At 37.8% G+C, this 19,737-nt stretch overlaps 1 protein-coding gene across 2 annotated transcripts in view; it reads right to left on the bottom strand.

Annotated features, from left to right (window-relative positions):
* LOC122835260 (glucoside xylosyltransferase 1-like) overlaps positions 1-19,737 on the bottom strand; it is a 64,217-nt gene that overhangs the window by 20,427 nt on the left and 24,053 nt on the right. The window lies entirely within an intron of this gene.

Genomic DNA, 19,737 nt, shown 5'->3' with positions numbered 1-19,737 from the left:
GAAGGTACACCGTCTTTATATTCTGAGGTTTTGAACACATGTGGAGATTTCTGGATGAATATCGAATTTTTGGAAGTTTTCCATTTTGATTTTACTTTTCCTTAATATGGTGGCAACATATGTTAAAAAAATCTATGTTAATACTGAAATCAGTGATTAATAACTAATCCTGGGTTCTTAGTAAGGACCCAAATTGGTCCTTGTACATTAAAATATTAGAGGAATCTTAAATCTTGCTGCAGTCCTGGTAGCCCTATAAGAGAATTAATTTCTCATGCAAATATTGGTTTGTACGGCTGGTTTTATGCTTCATTCAGTCACACTTTGCTTAAAAGTGTAAATAATAGCAATCATCAGATCTCTGATTAAGACGCTTATATTCTCCAATCATTTTTGAACCAAAAACTACAGCAGACTATTGCCTCTTGCAAACAATTCAAGCTCCCTCACATGCAAATGTCTTCTTTCTGTAACCTTTGTGGATTTTATTCTCTCTTTGAATCCTATTAAAATTCTTGGTAAGTTTTGCTGTTCCTTCCTCACAAGTCACGGGTCAGAGTCTGTGTCTGAAATAACTTGTTATTATTATTCAGGGTCCGTTTCCGCTTTCAGATTCAGAATTAATAAGTACTTGACAGTCGGTGCATTGACTGGTGTTTGCCACTTGTTGCCAAATGTCAGAAATATATGAGGGCTTCTTTCAGATTACCTTCATGTCCAAATAAATCCATGGGGAGGTCTTGAAATTAGAAATCACACTTCACTTAGATTTAGATCTTTCCCTCTGCCTCTGCTTCTTCATTTTTGCTACAAAATAAAAAAAGGTGCAGAAGACATATCTTTGTCTACTTCAAAAAGTTTTCTTGTACATCTCTTTTTTTTTTTTTGTTTCGGATCATCTGACGAAGTTTAACATTGGGCAAAATTGATGACTACGGCCAGTAATCATGATCCTCAAACTTCATCTATGGGAAAATTCCAAGGCAAAAGGCACTGTTGACCAAAGTGGTGGACAAAGACGCATCTCGCATTTACTTAATGGCATCTTAATGATCCATGAAACTCGTGAAAAGACAAAACCGTAACGATTGGGAAAATGTGCATACTGTTGCATTGGATAAAAAGTTAACATTGAGTTTCTAAATAAATAAAATATTTTGTAGTGGTGGTTTGGGCTTGTTTTGCTCCTTCAGGACCTGGAGAATTTGACCAGATTGATGGAGCCATGAAGGATGTTCTCCAACTGAAAATTTCAAGTGAAATGGCAAATTTCTGACTTTGAGTTATTTAGAAGCAAAATGAGAAACACCACTGAGTCCATCAATCGATGACTAAAAAAGAAAAGAGGGTTTTGTGTCTGAGTTAAAACAATTATTTAAAGTAGGATAAACGGCAACGTAGGATAAACCTTATGGCTAACAAGGCTGGCACATCCAGTCATAAGGTTTAGAGGACAATTACTTTTCATATAGGGCATTCCTGATCCGATGTGGTCTGTTTTTCTTAATTGATCATTTCATGTTTTTCAAAACCAATTTTAACATTTACTCAGGTTGTCTATTTTTGATGCTATCGGGTTCTTGGTGAACATTATGAACATTTGGGCAGGGGCAGTAAAACAGGAAAAACTCATAAAGGGGGAAATCCATTTTTTAAGGCGTTGCTCAATGATGTTAAAGGGTTTTGTTGAGACAAAAAAGCTTCAAAGGGTATGTGTGACCTATTTTACCCTGTTTCATCCTCCTGAAATGCAGTTATCGTGCAACCATCTCTCTTGTACCTTTAGATCCCGTGAATGCTCCCAATTCCTTTCTGGTGTGAAAACAGTAAGGCCAATATTATGTTGCGCTGCGCTTGAAAACCGATGGGGAAGAGCACACATCAAAGCTTAACAACGCATCGCTTCAATCAGCTCTTCTCCTTATGTAACACGGCCTCCCTTTTAGCTATTAATGCATTTACCTTTTGCTACCATTATGGTGTGCATTTGGTTTTATAACTCTAGCTCTTTTGAAGTTTCATTAGTGGCTTTACAAAAGGATGGGGATTTCATCCGCCAAAAACGGCGGTCTGTTTTTCAGAAAACAAGAGACGGTGTGCTTGGCGAAGAAATTATCCACAGAGGGGATATAAGAGCATAGTTGAAAATGCTCCCATCTGCACAGTGCAGTTTTTTTTTTTTTATATCGCGACTGACCTTGAAGATGAACCTCAACCTGGTAGTTTATGACAGTAGGTTAGAATAATCTGTGCAGGCTTTCTGATTTCATAGTGCTCCGTAGACCGTTTGACGACACTGATCCTCATGATGAAAACCTACAGCGAAGGAGAGGCTGTACGCTCTCAGAGTAACGGCTTTGGTCTTTCATCAAAAGTAAAACTGATGTGACTGAAGTTATTGACTGCCAGTGATTTAATAAGGCCATGCCCAGAGACTCTTTTAACATCTGAGCCCAACAACTTGTGCAACAATCAACAATGAAGTGGTTGAAAAGGATTGAAGGAATGAAAAGTATGTGTTTATAAGTTTTATAGCTATGTCTAAAATATCTACTTTATGCCCTGTAAAAGATCTTCATAAACCTGCAGACATTTTTTTTAAAAGGCGTTTTAAAAAAATAACGAGGAAGTCTGTGTTCAACACAGTGCTGCGGTCGCAGTGTTGAAAAATGATCAGCTACTAACCTGATAACCCAAAACAAATTGTCCTTGGGCGTTGCTGTCATCCACAACGAGACATAAAAATGGGTCAGATTACTACAACACAGCATGCTGTGCAACTCCCTCCACCTTTGCACTGACTCCTTTTTTTCCCCCAAAGGGTGACAATGCCGTGGCCCGGAAAGTGTCACTTTGACTAAATGTGACGCCACATACGTGCCACAGAGGGGCCGCTGCTAAATACTGCTATTAGTTTTCATTTCTATGCGGTAGTCTTATAAATAAATAAATAAAATAAAATAAATCAGGAAATGGAGCAGTGGGGAAAAGATATTCAGCGGAAAAATGCACAGATTTCCCTGATAGTGATTATGCCATGCATCACTGTCATCCTGATCGTTATTTTTGAATATCCTATCTGCATTCTGCAGCAGACTGGCAGCAGAAATGTCTCTCCTGTGGATTGGTTCGTGATCTTTATGCAATGGCAGCTTGCACAGAAATTCATATTCAAGTTACTCGTTAGGATGGTGATGATGATGTTTAACTCATTGTAAACTATTGAAACGCAGCCTGTTTTGAAAGGATTTTTGGCGTAATTCTCACCATACATAACTAGCGTCTTGTGCTCCTTTTGATTGAAGAAGACTGCTATGTTTTCATAAAACTTAAACCTTCTTAAGTGTATGTAGTCTTTGCTGCACAAGCAGCTGGAGAGTTAAGCGCTCAAACTGCAAATACATCTAATGAAGTAAAAAATGTATGAGCATCTGCTGCTGTAATCAATTAAAATTTATTCTGTGTCCATTATGTTTTGGTGGATTTGTGAAGGAGCGATTACAGAATAGATTTATTTTAATTGTGCTAAAACCGTGCAATTTCTGTGCAGGTGAGCGCTTTTAGGAGAAGGAAAACAACAATTAGCCTTCATGACTATCCTAAATCATGCGTCCTGCCATATGCCAAACGTATACGCCGTGAATAGCATGTTAAAAAAATCAGAGCTTACAAACCCAATCAGCAGTCAAGGTAACACTCAGTACTACCCCCTTGTTATTTACAAAGCCGGATATTATGGCTCTATTTCATCATTGTTACATAACTGACATCTGCATCGACTTCATCTGACTTCTGGAGACACCTGAGATTGCCGAACATTACAGACTCCGAACAAGACACGCGTTGCACGAGTTTTTTTTATTTTTTTTTTATAAATATGTTGCGTTGTATCGACTGCGTACAGTGTCTTTATTTATGAGTGTGGATCAAGGTTGAACTTCTGTTGCAAGCACCCTCTGAGAGAATATTTTACAGGTTGAGAGAAGAATGGTGTAAATAATATATCTGCAAATATAAGATGTTCTTTTTCGCTCATTTGATGCTTTAATGCTATAAAACCCCATGTTTGATCGCATGAGCCTCAGAAGTGGCTGCCTCCACCGTGGGCTGCTGTAAAATTAAACAAGATAGAGAGCTAAGAGTGTTGTTTAATAGGTAAGCACGTTTTTTTTAGAATAAGTGGAGAGAAGTTGTTTCTATAGACGTTTGTTTTTGCAATGTGTCAACACAATTGATTTTCGCCGATTACATAATCAGCTGGGCTGGGATCATTTAGGACTTATTCTCTCAGATACGCCCAGGGTCCTCAGCAGCATCCAAGGACTTAACATTAGAGTTTGGTTATTGAACAAAGGAAGCTGTTTTCTGGGGGAGGAAAAAAAGAAAGAAATGCTACAAAAGTATGTTGTTACAATGAATAAATTGGGGGGGAATGGAGCAAATGTTTGTTGTCGGGTGACTCGATGTTTCAAATTTATTTCTGCTGACAGCAGCAGTCGGAACATTTCTAAGATAGAGAAAAAGTGAATGATCTCAAACAGTGGGAGCAAACAAATGAACTGCCAAAGAAGCATAGGAGGTGAAGGTGAGACAAACGTCCGCTAACAAAGAATAGTGATAAACAGTGCCACAGAATATCGAAAAGAAAATACTCTTTCACATAGATTAAGACTATCTTTGTGCACTCAGAGTCAACACTGCAGCATGTGTATGGAAATGCAGCGTGCGGCTCATTTCAGGTTGAGTCAGAGGGCTGCAATCAGTTAATTTCTACCTGGGGCAATCAGGTTTTTAATGATGGGGACTGACAGCCATTCGTGAAAACTGGCAAGGAGGTCAAATATACATTGTTTTGATTTATGACAGCTGTTTAGCTTTTATTTCCCAGGCAGGAAATTTATTCTTTTATATGGAGTTTGGGAGTCATTTCACCTACACTTGTGTCATGGTTTTCACAGTGCTGAAGGAAAATCTCAGTCCTGGTGCTATTTTTGGAAGCAAAGAAGTTGAGCTTTCCTTTCGTATATATATATATATATATATATATATATATATATATATATATATATATATATATATATATATATATATATATATATATAAAAAGATTGGGGCGCTAACCTGGCTTCCACAAAGGATTTTGTCACTGTGTGTTTATAACATGAGTGTTTTATCACATTTTTTTTTTTTTTTGGACCGAGTGGCTTTTCTGTCTGTGCCGCTTTTATTACTTGATAAAACCACCGCGCCTCTTTGCACAAGTGCATATGAATAGTAGCCCTGTTCAATATCCTTTCCTTTCCTATTGCATGGTCCTCCATCTGTCCCTCACATATGCAGACTCTCACCTCATATTACAAAAGAAGGGTCTTGTGGGCACATTGTAAATTAGATTGCATTGAAGAGTGCACGCTGAATAGCTTAGGTAATATTTCTTTGGACGATTCAAAAGACACGTCGACCTGCTGGCCATTCAAGTGCGCTCATATTGTTGAAATAAAATATTAGATGGATTAAATGAACATAACAAAGAAACTAATATTTCACACAAATATGACCAATGTGTTTTATCTCCCGTGTGCAGCAGTATTGACAAGCTTGCCCAGAGTGTCTGATGCCATCAGTCCCAGTCCAGCTCACAAACATATTCACGTAAGATTAGATAATAGCTGAAGAAATAAACGAAGAATGGAACCGTGTATATGTAGCAGTCACTGGAAAAGCGTTCAGAAGCACATAGATGTAATAATAACATACATACATTTCTGCAGATATTTAAGTATATCTTTTCATGGAAATATGAGGAGTGTACTCACTTTTGCGATACACTGTATAATCAGTCCTCAGAAGCACTGAAGGATTGTCAGACACAACATTAACGTCAGGATGGAGATGTTTGCATTTAATAACAATATTGCCAAACACAAGTGACACATCAGCATATAGTATTTTAAACAGTGCATCAAGCTGACACACATTTTGTCTATTTTCAAATGCATGTTGAAAGTTTGCATCCCGAATGTGACGTTTTCCCAGTTTTAGTCCGACTCAGAATATAATATTTATAAACCTCACCACTCTCACAACAACTCTGCCTCTTTGGACGGGCCCCTTACCTGCCGTGATTATGATCCAAACAGGTGAGGTGCTGCAATTATACAAAACAAGGTAAGAGTGGCATGGAAGAAAATGTCAAGAAAAATATTTTTTCGCTGCATGTGAGAGGAAAAGCTAATTCAGCAGCTCATTTCCCAGAAGATTATTATTTTTTTTTGTTTTGTTTTGTTTTGTTTTAAGAAAAAAAACAACTTAAACATAATCTCACTTGTGGGTTTTGTTTGTTCAAATCAATATATGTGCCAGAAAAGTACTCTGCAAACACTTTCCATCAAATGGCAGCGTTAAGCTCCCAGCAGCTAAAATTAAATTTTTTTATTTACACTGACACAAATAAGTGTCATACATAGTTAATTTGTCACACATTTATACTTAAGGACACTATAGGCTGGTTGACCGAACTTGCGTGTTTTTGATATGTAGGCCTTTTAATGAAATTTGGATAAAGGTAATCGATAGTCTGACAGTGAGTCAGATGCTATCAGCACTTGAAGAATGAGCATCTATTCTTGTTAAATAAACTGCTAGGGATGAATGTCGTTCGTTATTTAACGACCTGTTGTTGATAATCCTTTTGCCCAGGTGTTTGAAACAGCAGCTGAATTATCACTTCATTCTCAGAAAATCTTGTCTAGTGGAAATGTTTTTTAAATCACTGAATTACAGTGTGTATTCTGGCTTTCACAAAGTGGAGAAATGATTCGCACTCTGCAAACAAAAAGCAATGAGTTCCCTCTCTGACAGTGACAATGCAAAGACACTGGAATGCTGCTGCAGAGCTCAATGACCTTCGACAATATTTAGACGGAGTTTGACATCACCACATCTCACCATCTAGTCACACTCATCAAATGTCAAGAATCTGATGAGAATATTTCAGTGACCCGACTTGGGAGCATATCTTCAGAGAAGGTTGCTGCTTTCATGTGGTGACGATTTAGCAAGTATGCCGAGTTCCCTCATACATACTGAACCTCAGGGGACCGAAAAAGAGAAAACAAACAGGTTACCCAGTTCTGGGACGTCATCTGTTTTGGGTTATCTAAAGAAACGCAAGGCCTGCCTCAGCAATATGATGAAAGTGATGAAAGCCGCACCCCCCCTCGGCAGGTTTTGGATGGGGGGTGGAGCTGCCAGTGATATCTGGTGTGTCTGTCAGATCAAAATCGGCACTCGGTATTAAATGAGGGGAGAAGACGTGCAAATTAAATTCACCTGCCAATCCACATTCGTTTGATCCCGCCTGCCTGTCAGTCTGCATCAACATGCTGGAATACAACATAATTTCAAAACTACAGAATTTAGTTTTATTTCATGATATTGATGTTTAGTAAAAGAAAAAAAAAATGTTCATAGCTTTTTCTGATCACTTTATGATACAAAGAAGTTTTGTATATTTACTCTTGCTTTGATACAATTGAATAAAATTGCAACTTATTGCCTTCAAACTTAACCCAATGGGCAACTAGACTCCATTCAGGTGTTGTGTAATCTCAGTTTAATCTCTGGGAATGTCTGAGCCAGAGGTTTGTTAGAAATTTACCATCACTGCAGTGGTGGCGCAGGCAAACACTGAATCAACATTTCATGCTGTTGAAATATTTTTCTTTAACGGGGACAGAGAAGCCAGTCAGCGTTTATGTTGAGACTCACATCCTCCGCTGTAATCTTCATATTCTGAGTCACACGGACGATTGAGATTTCATAGTCGAGTAAACAGATTGCCGACATTTCTTGCAGCAGGATTTCTTTTTTTCCCCACAATCTGAATGGATACTAGAACATTTGTTGTAGTTCTTCACCACCAGAGAAGCCACTGCAACACCTGTCAGTGTGGCACAGAGTCCCAGTTACGCTTGTGACTGATTGTGCCACGTCTTGACCTTATCAGCTCGGTGTTGCACAAAGTTGTTCGATTTGAACACTGTTTCCAACAGAGCAGCACAGTGTGTACATGGAATTTATGTATAATAATTGACATTTTGCATGTATGTGTCCGGCAGACGTCTGATTTGAGTCCGCTGCGTGTATGTGCGGACCTCCGCAGAATGAAGTACCCCCGAGTATGTGGGAGCCTTTTAATGCTTGGTAGACGTTTATTCTTGCAGCAGCCCAGTGGCTCTAAACATGCAACCGGAGCTCCAGTGGATTGGATAAGACCAAAGCCAAGGTCTTTGCAATTTATTTCATATAATGTGTCATCATCCTATATAAGTAATTTTATTTATTCTTTCTCTCCCAGCAGTCATCACGGTACTTTGAGTTGGTCTGTCATATAAAATACCACTAAAATACAAATATATTTGTATTTGTAACAAGAAAATGGAAACGGCATGAAAATTTAAGGGGTATTAACAGGCAGTGTAGATTCTTGTTGCCGTGTTAGTTCTCTCTTGCGTTGCCATTTAAGTTACAGAACAATTGATTTAGCCACTGTGGGTTGTCTTGCATAAATTACTTAATAGAATAACCCTTCAGGATACAGTGTCAATTCATCTCAGCATTGCACTAGACTAATAATCACCAGATACTTTCAGAACACGACCGTACCAGTGTCGTCTATAAAGTCAACCACATCAAGATCCAAACTTGTCTCTGATCGAAACCTATCAAATATTAATTTCTCTACAGCCGTCTTCAGCTCTCTCTTGTTTGACATCAGCTGTCAGCCTCCTAATAATCTTCCTGGGTTTTGTTTCATTTGTGCGGCCCCATCGAGGGGCCTGTAATCTCCTTCCATATTAATCTCGCGGAGCAGAAATGTCATGCAGGCGAATTCGGAGTCATTTAAATTCTTGTTTACCAGCCCTCCTATTTTACCGTGGAGCAGACCGAGCAGCAGGCTTTCCTCTGAAGAATACTCCTCTCATTCTGTCAGGAACCAGAATTTGCATCCAGATCTATGGTCCTCCCACATCCACATCCCTCTTATCGTCCCCCTAATGGATCACAATAGCCATTGTGTGTGCTGGTTTGTGTGTGGTAACTGTTTGAGCGACGATACCTTCAGAGTCCTCCCCCCCTCAGGGAATTTTCTAGGCTTATTTTACCCTTTTGTTGCATGTCCTACTTCCTTCTCCCTCATCTCTTTTTCCAGGTCCCCAGACTCCTGCGGCTTTTATGTGGCATTACAGGTTTGCATACCTTGGCTAGAAGCTCCATATGGATTGAGAACTGATGAACCTTGGCAGTTTGCCTGTTGGTTTTGTATAATTTGAGTGCTTGCTGTGGGTGCAGGCTTTCAGGGAGGAGAAAAAGGAAGTGTTGAAGACTAAAGGCTGTAGCACGCATTTAAATTGCACAAGGTTATATTTTATAGTAATCTAGTGTGGTTTAGTTTGGATGTTGAAGAAAAGACATTATTTTAGGTTGATGCCATGTTAGAAAATACATCTAACAAAATCAATATTGGCATACACTTGCAAAAGTAGTTTTCTCTCTACAAACACATGTTTTAATTTCTATAAAATATTTTAATTGGGGTGTTATGTGAAAGTCAAACACAGAGCTGTGGAGTAAAAAATAAAGAATGCATGGTTCTCAGAATATTCCCATCAAAATCAGTTACCTGAAAAGTAGCGTCGCACAAATACGTATGACATAGGCATGCTTGTTGTTGGAATTGGTGCATTCAGGTTGATGTGCAGTGTTAGTTTTAGCAGTTTCCTCTGCAAATGCCAGGTTTGAAAAATTCAGCATAAGTAGTTGTCAATTTTTTATCAAGATACTGTATCAATGATGAACAAGAGTTAGAGAATGTATCCACAGTAGAAAAAAATCTCAGTCTTTACCTCAGGGCTAAAGTTCCACACAGTTTAACTAAAGAGTTTCAGCGTCATTTAATTAATTGTTTTTGGTTTAATGGCTGGGATCTTTAGTGTTTTGTTAATACCAACTGCTTTCATCAGGAAAATGTTCCCTTCCAGCATTTAAAGTTTTTAAAAATTTCGGTCATTTGTAAGAAACTGCTTGATGGTCAAACACACACAACTTCACTTTGATATGAAGCAACATCTCTGAGAGTTCTCTATTTAAAAAATATACGGTTAATGAAAAAAGTATCATCAATTGACAATTAATATGACAATTTGTTGCCAATGTTCACTCTCTCTTCTTTTACACCCAATTTCTTTAAATAGTCTCTATGATGCGTGCACAACATATCCTGTATGGTAACTATGGCAATCACTTGTCCACACAATCTCCAATGGCTGATGGTGTGTCTTGGAAAGAAACCTAAATAATGATGTTGCTGGAATAGCTGTTAATCTATGAGTCATACTTGTCTAAACCTTCGGCATGGTACAAGACACTCAACGCAACAACTTCTCACCGCACAGTTACAAACAAATTAGCATCCAACAATTTTGCATTTATTTCTGCACAGATGTGCAAAACTGAACTAAACTTTATTTTATTGCTTGGATTCCTGTCCAGCCTTGTCTGTCACAGACCCCGTTCTTTATTTTTTTTAATTATCCTACAGTGCATAATTTTAAAGAACAGCAACTGTTTTGGTCATCTTTCTACTTTTTAAGATCAACACCCATGTGCCTCACCTGAAAGACATGTTTATGGTCTTTCCCATTTTGAAGAGTGTCAACTTTTTTTTAAATAAATCGGATTGTCAATTATTAACAATTGTAACGTCATAAACAGCTAGACGAAAAGTATTCAACGTAAAATTATCTAATTTGTTGGGGGGGGGGGTTCCTTCTTTTTTGTGAATTTTTTAAATGTGAATATTATCGGTATTTAAAACAGCTATTTTTTTAGTGTCAGTGATTAAATTTTGGTTCAATAAAAAGTTGGTATTTTGCAATGAATGTAATAAAATATGTTGAGGGAGCCATTTAAGAAGTCCAAAGCCGTCTTTCTAGAGTTAAGCTGTAAAGAAAATATGTAAATTGACAAAAAGATCACCAAGTTAAGTCCTCGGTCGCTATAACCATGATCCTTTGTGGAGATGAGAGAACCATGCAAAAGAACAATCTTCAATTCAGAATGTGACCAATCCAATTATGCCTTTGTAGAGAGGCCAGAAAAAAAGCCTTCTGTGAATTTATCAAAAAAGTACCTGGAAGACTGACCACCATCACAGGCATGTCATTCTTCAGGCAAAACACATAGTAATTGAACACAATATCAGGGAAATATTAAAAGATCCAAGCAAAAACAAACAAAGGCAAAACATTTTGCTATGTTAGAACTAATTGAGTCAACGTAATGGCCTGAAAAGTGTTGGAGCCTTGCAGAGTAACACTTAAGAGTCTGTAGAGACCCACTGGAAAATTACAGCAAGTCAAGCTGAAGTGGAAATAATCAGTGCTAAGTTGCCTGAAGCAGCTTAAAAATTGTGGAAATAACTCTCATTATACTTCCTCCACGTTCTGGCACAGAGACAGTTTTATTTAACTAACTTCTTGATTTAACCCCCCAAGATCTCCTAATGAACAAATTTACCTTGTTCTCTAATTTGTCCAAAATTATTGCTCCATATTTCCCACCAAAATTTGATCATGTGTAAGCTGGAGCCAAATCTTTTGGCCTGTAACTGTGCCTTTTGCCCAATTTAGAAACACAGGTGCTGGCGGTATTTAGACCAGATTTCAGATTAAGACCTCAAGCTGTATGGATGTCCTGGAGGGGCTGAGCCACAGAGGTCTCGGCAGTTCACTGAGCCGGTATATTGGCACTCACCAGCTGTTCTCTCCTACAAGCCAGCTCAACCTTTGTTTGCTGACGGGTTCATTGGCAGATATGGAAAGGCACCTGTCAGAGTTCTCCACCGGGAGTAAGCAGCTCCACAAACAATTGCACACCAGATGGGGAACAAAATATGGCCTGCCAAACTCCTGCTTAGAAACATATATGTGATTCTGTCAAAAAAAAAAAAATTTTAAATGCTTTTACAGTGATTTATATATATATATATATATATATATATATATATATATATATATATATATATATATTTCTTCTTCTATATTTCTTCTTCATTATGGATTTAACTGAACTGAGATTTTTTTTTTTTGAGTCCATCTCGTGACATATGCTTCTCAATAATTACTGTTAAACATTATGTTGTAGAAATTGGTATTCAGTTTGACGTTAAAGGTTTTTTGTTGTATTTATATTTTTTTTTTGTCTAAACAGCCAAATTTTGATGATGAATACATAAAAAATAAGAGAGTGAATGCTTTTTATAGGTGCTGTATTTTCAGATTTTCTTCTGATACTTCTGGTACTATAATGTACTGCCTATCTGTCTCTGACTAGTCAGATGTTCGTCTAATTCGACAGAGAATTTATTTTTGAAAAAAAAAAAAAAAGACATTGTGTTAAACAATGACCGCCCTGTATATTATTCTCAAGAAGCATGTTCCCATCTCTACGCGAGTCTAGAAGCTTGTGAATTTCAATAGATAGGTTGAATGAAATGATGATATCTGCAGACAGTGCCTTTGTCCTGGAGCTGGAGCTGACAACACACAACAGAGCAGGTCTTCAACAAAAGACTCATTGTTCCTGACAGCTTCAAGACTTTCTTCATACCTTTGTTTCATTCTTGCTTTTATTCTGTGTAAAGGGGCCTAAACTCTTGATAGCTGTTAAAATTGAAGCAGGGTTGTTTGTACAAATTGGGACGTATTTATTGACACACTGGATAAAGAAGCACACAAAGTCTTTAAAAATTTAAAGACTTTTAAAAGTAAAACAGGCCAGCAGCATCACAGGTCGGCAAAGATGGAAAACCGTATCAACCATCCATCCATCCATTTTCTTTACACCCTTCTTCCCTAATGGGGTCGGGAGGGTTGCTGGTGCCTATCTCCAGCTGCGTCCCGGGTTCACCCTGGACAGGTCGCCAGTCTGTCACAGGGCAACACAAAGACATACAAGACAAACAACACACTCACACCTAAGGAGAGAATTTAGAGAGACCAATTAACCTGACAGTCATGTTTTTGGACTGTGGGAGGAAGCCGGAGAACCCGGAGAGAACCCACCATGCACAGGGAGAACATGCAAACTGTATGCAGAAAGATCCCCGGCCGGGAATCGAACCCAGGACCTTCTTGCTGCAAGGCAACACCTCTACCAACTGCGCCACTGTGCAGCTCCCGTACCAACCAATGTAACCAAATATCTTTCCCTCTATAAAACAAAATGTCACAGTCACATCTGTCAAAATGATTGGCCAGCACTGATGATGGGTCCACTAGTTAGCCCCGACATGACTGCACATGACACACAGTCCAAGGTCTGTCATTGATTACAGCAGTAGGAAGAGCGAGACGCGCTGTGCCTGGATTTATGTTTTGAAGATGATTACTGCTATTTTTTTCGTTGGTCTCAGCCTTTATCTTAGTCTTCTGGTCTGTAAACAAGTTTCAGGTTTTGTCATTGGGAGGTGAGCTGAACATGGTGAACTGTAGCCAATACATCCATAGATAGTAGGACAGAAATATGTCAAACAGTTCTTTGACATACAGAAACCTGGTCTCCTCTAGATGTTAGTATTTGCTTCAGTTCTCTAATTTAGACCCTTAGACATTTTTTTCCTGTTTTTTTGTTGTTGTTGGCTTTCAGCTGTTTAATTAAATCTGGCTGTAGACATGGGGACATTGAGGAGAGTAAGCCATCTTCTTACGCTGACTTTCTGCATTCTGAAGATCAGTACGCATTTGACGCTCCCTTTTTGAATAGAGATTTAAATAAATGACATCCCATAAAATCATGTTTATATCCCAGGAAACAGAACGACAAAGCACTGGGCGACAAAGTCCAGTAAGTCCACTCCTTTAGCGCTAGCATCCCAAAGCCTTCAGATACGTCCTTCTCCAGCTAACCTGAATCAAAAGAACAGGCCTATGAGGGAATTCAGCCATTTGATTCCGGTGTGCTGGTGTACGATGGTGTATTAGGGTCATGTTAAGAAATACAAAAAAACAAAATAATAATAAATTATGAAGATGAAGCCATAATATTGTGGGAATAAAGTTGTATGAGAATAAAGATGAAATAATACAAAAACAATGTCATAGTATTGCAAAAATGAAGTAAGAATGAAAATAAATATTGCAGTCTTATTCCTGTAATATTATGACTTCATTCTCGTATATTATTACGGCTGTATTCTCATATTATTTTGACTTTATTCTTTTAATGTTATTGCTTTGTCCTCATAATATTATGATTTTAATCTTGTAATTTTATGCTCCAACTCCATCCCCTCATAGTTGGAGTAAGCACGCATTGAAAATTGGCTGGATGGAGTGGATTTGGACACTCCTGTCTCAGCTGTAACAAACAAATGAAATCAAATAAAAAATGCAGCTGTTTTTTAAAGGAAATTGTTTGAAGTACGAGTAACTGTGCAAGAAAATATATAGTACAATGGCGGACACCAAATACCGCACATCATTACAAACACGTCATCCGCACTGTGAAGCACGGTAGTGGCAGCTCGATGCTGTATTGTGAGACCTATCCACTGTGCAGTCGAAGGTGCATCTACTAAATACTGACTTGAATTATGCAATCACATATTTTATATTACATATTTTTATCTAAATGTCATTATCTTGGCAGAAACACGTTTTGACCTTGATATTAAAGCTTTTGAAGTTTTTGTACAATATTTGGTCAAATAAGCCAAAATTTGTTGATCATTATTAATGAGTGAGAACAGTAAAAAAAAAAAAAATAAATAAAAAAGGGTAAAACCTCCAAGGAATAAGTATGTTTTATAGGCACTGTAAGTTTGTGCAACAGCAAACTTTTGCAAACATTTTTCTTCTGCCTGTTTGAAAAGCCCCACATGAGAAAGAAAATCGAGTGGCCATAATTTAAAAAGATATTTCTGGAGATGTCTTGAGGTTAATAGATGCTTTCTTTTCTGGTCGAAAGAAGCCTGCAGTTAATGAGAAAGAATGGCGAGGTCTATTCAACTTGATTGGCAGACCTGTTTAAATCAATATATGTGAGATAGAAGTCTCACCTCATAGCAGGGCGTAATTCACCCATGATACAGAAAAAGCGAAAGAGTTTTTTAATTACCGGGAGTCTGTGATTTTTTTTTTTTTTTTTTTTTAATGCAATGAAGTGAGACAGAAACGTACAGCTAGTGTGACACACAAACACACTGAGATACAGAATGGGTTTTGTCAAAATGATTTATGAAGTTCTCTGCTAGCTTGTAATTTTTTTTATCTCCAAACTTAGATCTCTTGGGGTTTCTTTAAAGAACTGGCATTTGGATGATCAGCCTGGTGAATTATTTCAGTCAGTTTTCTAGCATCAGTTTAGGGTTGATTATTTACCTTTTACCTTACTTTTTACTTTTTGAAAATAAACAACCTTAATTAGCCAAGAGAAGAAATGTGGTAGAGCAAACAAAATTGGACCTTGAAACATTTTCACATTTTCTTCAGAGGTTTCCATTAACTCTTTCTGGACATAAACGAGTTAACCCTGAAGCCACGCTGGCTTTACCGTTGTTGAATCACTCTTGTGTGTTGTTGCTCTCCTGGTGAAACTGGAACTTTGTGAAAACCTTAAGTAGGATGCAATACCTTTACATTATTTCATCTTTAAACTTCTATTTTAAAAAGCTGTTCATTTGCTCATCCAATTAATAAATTACCTCAATGGGGATATAGTTCAGTAAAGTTTGACCCCGTGTGATAGGGCGGCTATTTAATATCAGAGCTACTGTAGCTCTGTTGGCACTTTCATTTATTTTAAATTCAGATTAATTGATCCCAGAAGCTGAAGCTAACATTAGCCTAAGAGGGGCCAAGACCAAATTAATTAGACCTTTACTACCTTAGAAAGACTCCAACCAGAACAACATCACAGCAGGCTGTGCTTAGGCTACTCTACAAACCTTAAAACCATCGTCATGTTGGCGTTGGGCCGTTATTTACACAGGATTCAATGATAAACCACAAGAGAAAAAGAGGTTGGAGGTGGCACATGTTCAATTCACAATGACAGAGAATGAAACATGCGATGGATTTCCAGTCGCACTACCTGCCGAAGTGTGGTTGTGTATAAATAAGAATCAAACGTTGCTCTTGTTACGCAGCTGTTGCAACCGCGTGGCATTGCCCAAGCGGCTTGCGCCGCTTTAATGATTTCAGTATGAAAGAGAACCAGTACAAAAGAAGGTCAAAAATGCTCAGCATTCCCCATGTAACTGAACAGAGCTCCACAGATGATCCCAGCATTAAAAAAAAAAGAGAAAACTCTCACTGCTTCTGAGATGAGTCTGGCTTCAGGGCTTTAGCTCAGAGCTGTCTCTTCATTTACATGTCTGCCAAAAAGAAAGATTTCGTTGTAGCACATCTCTGTAAGATAACTTCCCTAACTCATTGTTTAGGAGCTTGTCATTGCTCATCCAAGTTAATTACCTTTCGAATCGATGTGAGGCTTTAACCTTTTTTGACCCGCGTGTTGCTATGATCCCATTGGCGCGAAACTCAAGGGAATTATGAGCTTATCTTCTGGTAATTACTGTTCACAACATAGACCAAATTGATTTCCACTACAGCAGAAGTGTTTGTTTAATTAACTCACACCATAACTCCGAGACTAAATATTTATGAATAAAATGATATTCTTTTCTGACGAAGGAAACGGTGATAAGCATACAAATTAAATTTTACCTGTAAATCTGAGGAAGCGTAAACAACCAACTCATCCATCTTAGCAGGTGCTCAGTTTGACACAATTCATATTTGAAGGTGTAATCAATATGTTATTTGAATTGTTGTGACCAGGAAACTGAAGGCCAGTAAATAATTGTCAAAGCACTTCTTGAAATGTCTCATTCTACTAGTTTAGAACTCCGTCAGCTGAAATGATTTGAAATTAACTTATTTATTAACAGATTTATTAAATCTGTCATCTAATAAGTAGATGACAGATTTGTATATTTTTCTTTCGATTATTGTTTGAAAAATTGGGGATTCTAGTTCAGCCTTAATTTCATTTCACAACCATGTTTTCTAGAAAACAATTCTCTAGTGGGGTCATTAGTGACTTACATTACTTTAACTTATATGATCTCTCTAATCCGACTTTCAAACTTTCCGGCAACAATCCAACTTTGGATCATTGACAATTTGGCTCCGGAAAGAGGAAGCATCACTCATCTCCAGTGACGGATGAAAACAGTGGGTTCGTTCGTGAAGACACGACTTTGAAGCCGGATCGAACAGATGCCATACTCTAATTAGTAGCTAGACTTGTTAAAACTAGCATGGCGATAAACACTTAGATTCTTGTAAAATTGTCCACTGAAATCGTCCAACGTGAAGAGAATTATTTAAAATTTCATTTCAATAGGTTTGGCGTCTGAGTATTTGCAACAAGAAACAGGTTAAACTGTACGCAAAGCACATAAGGACAATAAAAACGTGTTTCTAACTTGTGTATTTTTAATTTTTTTTGGTGTATAAAGTTCAGAACAGCACTAAATACAGAGTTGACTGGGTGCTAAGAACATTGGGAGTGAAATTGTGTCAAAAAAGCATGTTAGGAGGCTAAATGTTTGTTTTTCCTTGATTAAAGAAAGAAAAATCAAATGATTTCTTATTGTCTATAAGTAACATAGATCAGTGCATTGAGTGTATCTTCAAATGTTAGTTTCCCCTTTTCAATTTACGAAAGTCTGTTGCTTGCATAGAAGTCACAAGAAATAGGTTTGTACAGCAACATTAATAAGGACGGAGGAGTTCATCTAGATTTTACAAAATGTTTAAAATTTTCCTCTTGTTCATCTTTACCTCCCTCCAAGCTATGCCGTAGTTGTTTTAAATCTGCCAATGTTTACATTGGATGTGGTCTCATAAATAAGTCGTTTTGAAAAGCAGCAAAATTTTGATGTCTTTTTTTTAAGAATTTTTCAAGAATTTTCCATTCACTGTCCCTTACCTTTGTTTTTGCTGTGAGTCACAAGAAAAAAAAGAACATTCTCTGGCACTGCAGTTTTGAAATGATCTAAATTTAGAAGTAAGAGTTACGTAAGGTTTCATGTAATTGTCGGTGCTTCAATAGGAAGCCTTAATTAGCGAAACAACTCACGAGGAGAGAGTTTAAAAGGAGCAGGTGTTTTTATTCAACTCAGCCTGACGTTCACGGGTGTTTTCACGTCATCAGATGCTGTGGGCCGCCTTTGGGAATTCTGATTGGTTGGATGGAGAGGAAACTTATTGGTCCATGCACAGATTCCTGCATGGGTTGATGGTAGCATTTTAAAAATGGTCTCAGTTTGAAATCTGATGCTCTCTGAGTTCTTGTGCATGCATTTGGTAAATACTGTCGTAGACATGCTTGTAACACAAATACTCAAAAGTGCTTCACTTTCTTACACCTACAGTTGACATGTAAGATACCAAAAGAGAAGAAGTTCTTGCAACACTACGTGTAAAAAGACAACAAATTTATTTAGTAAATGATTCTGCCAGCATTGACCACTAAAACTATGGAGATTTTCCCATGAACAGCCTCACATGTTCTCATCTGAGTTTTAATAACTCTGCAGATAATTGATGCAGCTGAATCACAGTGTGTGGAAATTGCTTTGTTACACTCAAGAGTCTCGCTTTGAGGCTCTCTGTTGTCCTCTGATTCATATTGGGGAATTCAATTGTGTTTCTAATGAACTTTATTAATTCTGCGATTTTGTGTTTGTATTCACAGTTTCCGAAAAAGGCTCACGTTCGCTGTTGTGTTGAAGGTGGCCAACAAATCACAGTGCAGGAAAATGCATTTTATGTCAGCAGTTAAATCTAATTAGACCCTGATATTAAGATGTTATCCACTGACTAGCTCTGAATTTGCACCATCAAATTGTTGTCTGTAAGACTTTGAGTGTCTCAGTAAGCAAGGATATCCACTGCCTGTGGTTCAGATGATCCATTATGTGAGTTACATGGTGTGAAGACGCCCGGTTTGCTTTTCCAGATAAGCAATTTTCCAGTTATTGGCTTATTAATATTTCTATCAGATATGCCGCAAGGCTATTATGTTAATCAAAGTGTATTTTGCTTCTTTTGAAATGTTTAAAATGAATAATGCACCACACATTTATTTCACCTGCACCATGACAGGAGGTGAGCAACACTTCAGTCTGAGTATTTAAGACTTTTTTTTAACAATGAATAATTAAAAAGTCTTTCAAAAGGGCTCTATTGTGTAAAATCAACTTATAGCGTCAATTCCTCAACAACAACATGCCTGGAGTGTTGCATTGGTTCGTTCAGGCATTTTTGAGAAATACTTTAATCTCCCCCGGCAACCATTCAGCTATGCAAACCGCCTGCATGGACCTAGCACCGCTTTCAACAGTGAAGCTCCTCCTTGGAAGCTGTTACGTTTCCAGCTCACACAGCAGTCCTCCCTCACCATTCGTCCACTCAGCTCCTTCAGACTAGCCAGAAGCAATTAGCAAACTCGAGCTAATTAGTGCAAAGCTGGTAAAAATATTGTCAAAGGGTTAATAGAGGGGCAAAGCTGTGATGACTTCCTGAAGAACGAGCGTCGGAAAAAGTAGGACTTTCTTAAAGAAACAAAGGCCCAATTTCAAGGCATTAAATTATGTTGTCAATT

The sequence above is a fragment of the Gambusia affinis genome, linkage group LG08, assembly GCF_019740435.1.
Source record: "Gambusia affinis linkage group LG08, SWU_Gaff_1.0, whole genome shotgun sequence".
In the NCBI taxonomy this organism is placed as follows: domain Eukaryota; kingdom Metazoa; phylum Chordata; class Actinopteri; order Cyprinodontiformes; family Poeciliidae; genus Gambusia; species Gambusia affinis.
This window is presented reverse-complemented; position numbering and strand designations above follow the sequence as displayed.